The 7,360-nt window shown below is 42.3% G+C and overlaps 1 pseudogene; it reads left to right on the forward strand.

Moving 5' to 3' along the window:
• Window positions 1–2,097: 2,097 nt before the first annotated feature.
• LOC117092089 lies at window positions 2,098–7,099 on the forward strand (annotated as a pseudogene).
• Window positions 7,100–7,360: the final 261 nt, after the last annotated feature.

Consider the following 7,360-nt stretch of genomic DNA (forward strand, 5'->3'; position numbering starts at 1 on the left):
AATAATTTATCTTAGAGATCATTTGTTTAACTTACAAGTTTGTATTAGATACTTTTGGGTTGTCTGGTTGGCACACAACAACATTCCCTCCCTCTTCAAGAAATTTCCCTTTCGTCGCTAAACAATAAAATAAGGCGGTTTATTTATTTATTTATTGAGATGGAGTCTTGCTCTGTCGCCCAGGCTGGAGCACAGTGGTGTGATCTCACCTCACTGCAAGCTCTGCCTCCTGTGTTCATGCCATTCTCCTGCCTCAGCCTCCCGAGTAGCTGGGACTACAGGTGCCCGCCACCACACCTGGCTAATTTTTTGTATTTTTTAGTAAAGACAGAGTTTCACAATGGTCTCGATCTCCTGACCTCGTGATCCGCCCGCCTTGGTCTCACAAAGTGTTGGGATTACAGGTGTGAGCCACCGCGCCAGGCCAAAATAAAGCAGTTTTTAATCTTCCATGACTCTCCGACCCATCTCATCAGTTATGGCTGATTGAACCAGCTAAAGCCAAGTCAGATAAATGTGTCTTTTATCTCTAGGAGAAAATGTATAGAGATTTTAAAGCAATTTACTTTGGTGAAAAAGTAATAATAATTTACTAATTTGCTAATTAGCTAATCCCAATTATGTCAGGGTTTTTGTTTCGTTTTGTTTGTTTGTTTGTTTGTTTGTTTGTTTGTTTTGAGACAGGGTCTCACCCTGTCACCCAGGGCTGGAGTGCAGTGGCAGATCTTGGCTCCCTGCAACCTCCGCCTCCTGGATTCAAGCAATTCTCATGCCTCAGCCTCGCCAGTAGCTGGGATTGCAGGTGCACATCATCAGGCCTGGCTAATTTTTTGTATTTTTGTAGAGGTGGAGTTTTGCTCTGTTGGCCAGGCTGGTCTCAAACTGCAGACCTCAAGTGATCTACCCACCTCAGCCTCCTGAAGTGCTGGGATTACAGGTGTGAGCCACCATGCCTGGCCCCAATTATGTCTTAAGAGGAAAAAAAATAATAAAGGACTACAAAGGGAAATTGGACCTAGGGTCTCAAAGAATACTTAGTCCCAGGTGAAACAACTGTAGTCAAGAGATGAGGCTGCAATGCAATAACATGGGAGCATGTAGCACTCTGTGGATGAGATGAAGGAGGGGTAGTTACCAAGGAATAGGAACTAGTCATGAGCTTTGTACATATACTTATAGGCAACAATGAGTGTGTACTTACTACCTACTAACTTTTTTTTTTTTAGACACAGCCTCACTCTGTCACCCAGGCTGGAGTGCAGTGGCATGATCTCAGCTCACTGTAACCTCAACCTCGCGGGTTCAAGTGATTTTCATGCCCCAACCTCCTGAGTACCTGGGAGTACAGGAGTGAGGCACCACACCCAGCTAATTTCTGTATTTTTTTAGTAGAGATGGGTTTCACCATGTTGGTCAGGCTGGTTTCCAACTCCTGACCTCAAGCGATCCACTGGTCTTGGCCTCCCAAAGTGCTGGGATTATGGATGTGAGCCACTGCACCTGGCCTACCTACTAAACATTTTTAAATGTTACATCCATTATTTCATCCAAAGATCCAAACAATCCCAAGTTTACAGATGAAGGAATTGAAACAATGGAGACTTACAGAATGTTAGGGCATGGCTAAAAGCCTTGGTTGCTGAAACTTCATGCTACTGTTGTGGGAAATTGAGGACCTGAGAGACTGATATGGAGAACAGGAGGATTGTTTGTTTAAGGTATGCACCTGCTTGGTGGATTCACATCTAAAAGGATGAGCATTGAACAAAGACCGAGTGGGGTTTTTATGAGCAGGCTTACAAAAGCAAAATAGAGGCAGTTAATTATATGATAGGTCACATAATCTATAGCATAGCATAACTTGTGACCTTGCATAGCTGGTGGCCTCGTAACTGCATTGAAAGAAAACCAAGAACTGGCTAAATACAGGCATTTGTAAAACATAGTCATGCTTAAGAAGCCAGGGACAGGAGTAACAGTAAAGAAATTTGTCTTTCTCTTTTTTTTTTTTTTCTTTTAAACTTGCTCTGGAGGGGAGGGGTGTCTGGAGCCCATTGCTTCTCAAACAGCCTTATCTTGTAACTGTCCTTGAAGTGAGCTTGCTAGGCAGAGGAAAACGTGTTCTTTTCTTTTTAACCCTTGACTCGCCTGTTACTTTTCTTGGAGTGAATGAATGCATATTTATTTTTGAATTTCTGCTTCAGTTTCTCTCCTTTGATGCCTTTTCTAAAAGAAGTTTAACGGAAGGTATCACTATTACTTAATTCCGCATGAAGAGACAAGTTTTCTTCTTTAGACAAAGGTTGATATTTATGCAGAGCTATTAGCTGAGTGGTAGTTTGCCTAGCTACTATTGCCTTTATGGTTGATTGAATGCTTTTAACAAAGAGAGGTAAGAGACAATGGAGTGTTAGGCAACTTCTTAGTATGGCCAGAACTACCCTTATTAAAGTCTTGAACCTTCTGAAAAATGAAAACCGTGCTCAGGTGGGCAGGTGGCAGCAGCAGGAGCCGCGGAGCCGCTTTGTATGCATCCCGACGATGGGCGGCGGTGCAACCACCTGACAGAGGCCGGGGCACTAGATGCACCTTCTGCCCGCATGAGGAGGAGAGGCCGGTAGAGGACTGTGAACCAAAAGTTGTGCCCCAGGATGGACTTCACCGCACAGCCCAAGCCTGCCACAGCCCTCTGTGGCATCATGAGTGCCGACGGGGAGATCGCTTACCCTCTGGGGGTAAAAGAGATCACCGACAAGATCACCACCAACGAGATGATCAAACACCTGAAGATGGTAGTGAAAACCTTTATGGATATGGCTCAGGACTCAGAAGATGAAAAACAGCAGTGTCTCCCCACTAGCCTTGCATCTTCCATCTGAATTCTCCCTCAGGAACCCCAATAAAGATGTGTGTCTCATTGTAGCATGTTGTTAGGCTGATACATTTTGTATCTACACCCCAGAAGGTCCATATACTTCCCATGATAAACTTAAGGACATATTTTTGTTTATTACCAGACAATTAAAAGGTTTGGAGGATACAAAGAGTCCGCAGTTTAATACGTACTTTTATTTATTAGAGAATTTAGCTTGAGTTAAATCATGTAACATCTGCTTTGAATTGGAAGATTGCAATGAAATTTTTATTTAGCTTTTTAGGACTCTCTTCTCAGTGATCAACAATAGCCACAATAAGAAGGTACAAATGCACGTGCTAGATTTGATGAGTTATATCATCATGGAAGGAGACAGAGTTACTCAAGAGTTATTGGACTCCATTCTTATTAACCTCATTCCTGCACATAAGAACTTAAATAGTCCTTTGACCTTGCAAAAGTGCTATTAAAAAGAACAGTCCAGACTATTGAGGCATGCATTGCCAATTTTTTCAATCAAGTCCTGGTGCTGGGAAGATCATCAGTAAGTGATTTGTCAGAACATGTATTTGATCTGATTCAGGAACTTTTTATTATAGATCCTCATTTATTATTTCCATCATGCCACAGCTTGAATTCAAACTAAAGAGCAATGATGGAGAAGAGTGATTAGCTGTTGTTCGACTTCTAGCTAAATTGTTTGGCTCCAAAGATTCTGATCTGGCAACACAAAATTGTTCTCTTTGGCAATGTTTTCTTGTACGGTTTAATGACATTCATGTTCCTGTGAGATTAGAAAGTGTGAAATTTGCCAGTCATCGTTTAATGAATCACCCAGATTTAGTGAAGGATCTCACAGAATATTTAAAGGTTAGATCACATGATCCAGAAGAAGCTATTCATCATGATGTCATTGTTACTTTAATAACAGCTGCCAAGAGAGACCTGGCCTTAGTAAACGATCAGCTGCTTGGCTTTGTAAGGGAAAGAACACTGGATAAACGGTGGCGAGTAAGAAAAGAAGCTATGACGGGTCTGGCTTAGCTTTATAAGAAATACTGTCTTCATGGTGAAGCAGGAAAGGAAACTGCAGAGAAAGTCAGCTGGATAAAGGACAAACCTTTGCATATTTACTATCAGAACAGCATTGATGACACACTGTTGGTAGAGAAAATCTTTGCTTAGTATCTTGTCCCCCACAACCTGGAAACAGAAAAGAGAATGAAACTTATATGCTACTTTGGATCCAAATGCTGTAAAAGCTCTCAATGAGATGTGGAAGAGTCAGAACATGCTTTGGAGTCATGTACGTGAACTGTTGGATTTGCACAAGCAGCCTACATCAGAGGCTAACTATTCTGCCATGTTTGGAAAACTGATGACCATAGCAAAGAATTTGCCTGACCCCGGGAAAGCACAAGATTTTGTGAAGAAATTTAACCAGGTTCTCGGCGATGATGAGAAACTTCGGTCTCAATTGGAGTTATTAATCAGCCCAACCTGTTCTTGCAAACAAGCAGATATTTGTGTGAGAGAAATAGCCTGGAAACTTGCAAATCCTAAGCAACTAACAAATCCTTTTCTAGAGAAGGTCAAATTTCTGTTGGAGAGAATTGTACCTGTGCACATTGATTCAGAAGCCATGAATGCACTAGTGAAATTGATGAATAAGTGAATAGAGGGGACAGCAGATGATGAAGAGGAGGGTGTAAGTCCAGATACAGCTATCCGTTCAGGACTTGCACTTCTTAAGGTTCTATCTTTCACATATCCTACCTCGTTCCACTCTGCAGAGACATATGAGTCCTTGATACAGTGCGTAAGAATGGAGGATGACAAGGTAGCAGAAGCTGCTGTACAAATTTTTAGAAATACAGGTCACAAAATAGAAACAGACCTTCCCTAGATACGGTCAACCTTAATTCCCATTTTACATCAAAAAGCGAAGAGTGGGGCTGGTGCAGTTGCTCACGCCTGTAATCCCAGCACTTTGGAAGGCTGAAGTGGGTGGATCGCGAGGTCAGGAGATCGAGACCATCCTGGCTAAAACGGTGAAACCCTGTCTCTACTGAAAAATACAAAAAATTAGCCAGGCATGGTTGGCGGGTGCCTGTAGTCCCAGCTACTCGGGAGGCTGAGGCAGGAGAATGGCGTGAACCCGGGAGCTAGAGCTTGCGGTGAGCCGAGATCGCGTCACTGCACTCCAGCCTAGGTGACAGAGCGAGACTCTGTCTCAAAAAAAAAAAAAAAAAAAAAAAAAAAGCAAAGAGGGGTACTCCACACCAAGCAAAACAGACTGTGCACTGTATACGTGCCATATTCACAAATAAAGAAGTCCAGCTTGCACAGATTTTTGAGCCACTCAGTAGGAGTCTGAATGCTGATGTGCCAGAACAACTTATAACTCCATTAGTTTCATTGGACCACATTTCTATGTTAGCAGCAGATCAGTTTGCTTCCCCAGTGAAATCTGTAGTAGCAAATTTTATTGTGAAAGATCAGCTAATGAATGACAGGTCACTAGTTGAAAATAATGGAAAACTGTGGTCTCCAGATGTCAAGAGGTTTCCCCTGAAGTACTAGCAAAGGTATAGGCAATTAAACTTCTGGTGAGGTGGCTGTTGGGTATGAAAAACAACCAGTCTAAATCTGCCAATTCAACCCTTTGGTTATCAGCAATGTTGGTTAGTGAGGGTGACCTCACAGAGCAAAAGAGGATCGGTAAATCAGATATGTCTCGCTTGCAATTAGCTGCTGGTAGTGCCATAATGAAGCTTGCTCAGGAACCTTGTTACCATGAAATTATTACCCCAGAACAGTTTCAGCTCTGTGCACTTGTTATTAATGATGAGCGTTACCAAGTAAGGCAGATATTTGCTCAGAAACTGCATAAGCACTTGTGAAGTTACTGCTTCCATTGGAGCATATATCCCATATATGGCGGTATTTGCCTTGTGTGCCAAAGAACCTGTGAAGGAGAGAAGAGCACACACACGACTGTGTTTACTGAAAAATATCAGTATACGCAGGGAATACATTAAACAGAACCCTATGGCCACTGAGAAATTATTATCACTGTTGCCTGAATATGTAGTTCCATACATGATTCACCTGCTGGCCCATGATCCAGATTTTACAAGATCACAAGATGCTGATCGGCTTCATGATGTCAAAGAGTGCCTATGGTTCATGCTTGAAGTTTTAATGACAAAGAATGGAAACAATAGCCATGCCTTTATGAAGAAGATGACAGAGAACATCAAGTTACCCAGAGATGCCCAGTCTCCAGATAAATCCCAGACAAATGAAAAACTGTATACAGTATGTGATGTGGCTCTCTGTGCTATAAATAGTAAAAGTGCTTTGTGCAGTGCGGATTCACCAGAGGACCCAGTCCTCCCAATGAAATTTTTTACACAACCTGAAAAGGACTTCTGTAACGATAAGAGTTCTATTTCAGAAGAGACAAGAGTACTTCTGTTAACAGGAAAGGCAAAGCCTACTGAAGTGCTAGGTGCAGTAAACAAGCCTTTATCAGCAAGGAGAAGGAAACCCTGTGTTAGAAGCACTGGTACTGAGACTGGAAGCAATGTTAATGGAAATTCAGAGCTGAACCCTTCAACCGAAAATCGATCACGGGAACAGAGTTCAGAGGCAGCAGAAACCGGAGTTAGTGAAAATGAAGAGAACTCTGTGAAGATTACTTCAGTCACACCAGTAACGAATATTGACCCAGTAAAGAATAAGGAAATTAGTTCTGATCAGGCTACCCAGGCTACCCACTCTTACATCAGCAGTGACCAAGGAAAGAAAAGAACAGTAACAGCAGCTTGTGCAGAGAATATCCAACAAAAAACAGATGAGAAAGTAGATGAATTTGGACCGCCTGCCCCTTCCACACCCAGGAGAGGACGTTGACCCAAGTCTGAATCTCAGGGCAATGCAACCCAAAATAATGATCTAAATAAACCTATTAACAAGGGAAGGAAGAGAGCTGCAGTGGGTCAGGAGAGCCCTGGGGGTTTGGAAGCAGGTAATGCCAAAGCACCCAAACTGCAAGATGTAGCCAAAAAGGCAGCACCAGCAGAAAGACAAATTGACTTACAAAGGTAAAAACGCATTTTCAAAGGGAGAAAATGAAGACCAAACAGCAGGCTCCAGTTTCTGCAAAAACTTGGATTCACAAATGTCCCTGAACAGAAAATGAAGCTCACTTCAGAACACACACTCTCTGCCTTGAAAACTACAAAAACTGTTACTTCTTTTTTCACAGACCACGCATCCTCTGATGGAAATGTACAGTGGAAACTCTTGAGAGGCTAAAAGCAACTCTGTTCTCCCCCTTCCCCTAGACTTTTCTTATGAAAAGTCAATAATTAAGCAAATTGCTTAACACTTGGTTCCAGTTCCTGCCTATCTGGAGTTTAAATGCATAATACACCATAATTTCCACGCTGCAGTTTTTATTTTGAAGAAAGTAACAAG

Source organism: Trachypithecus francoisi, unplaced genomic scaffold (assembly GCF_009764315.1).
Source record: "Trachypithecus francoisi isolate TF-2019V2 unplaced genomic scaffold, Tfra_2.0 Lachesis_group12, whole genome shotgun sequence".
In the NCBI taxonomy this organism is placed as follows: domain Eukaryota; kingdom Metazoa; phylum Chordata; class Mammalia; order Primates; family Cercopithecidae; genus Trachypithecus; species Trachypithecus francoisi.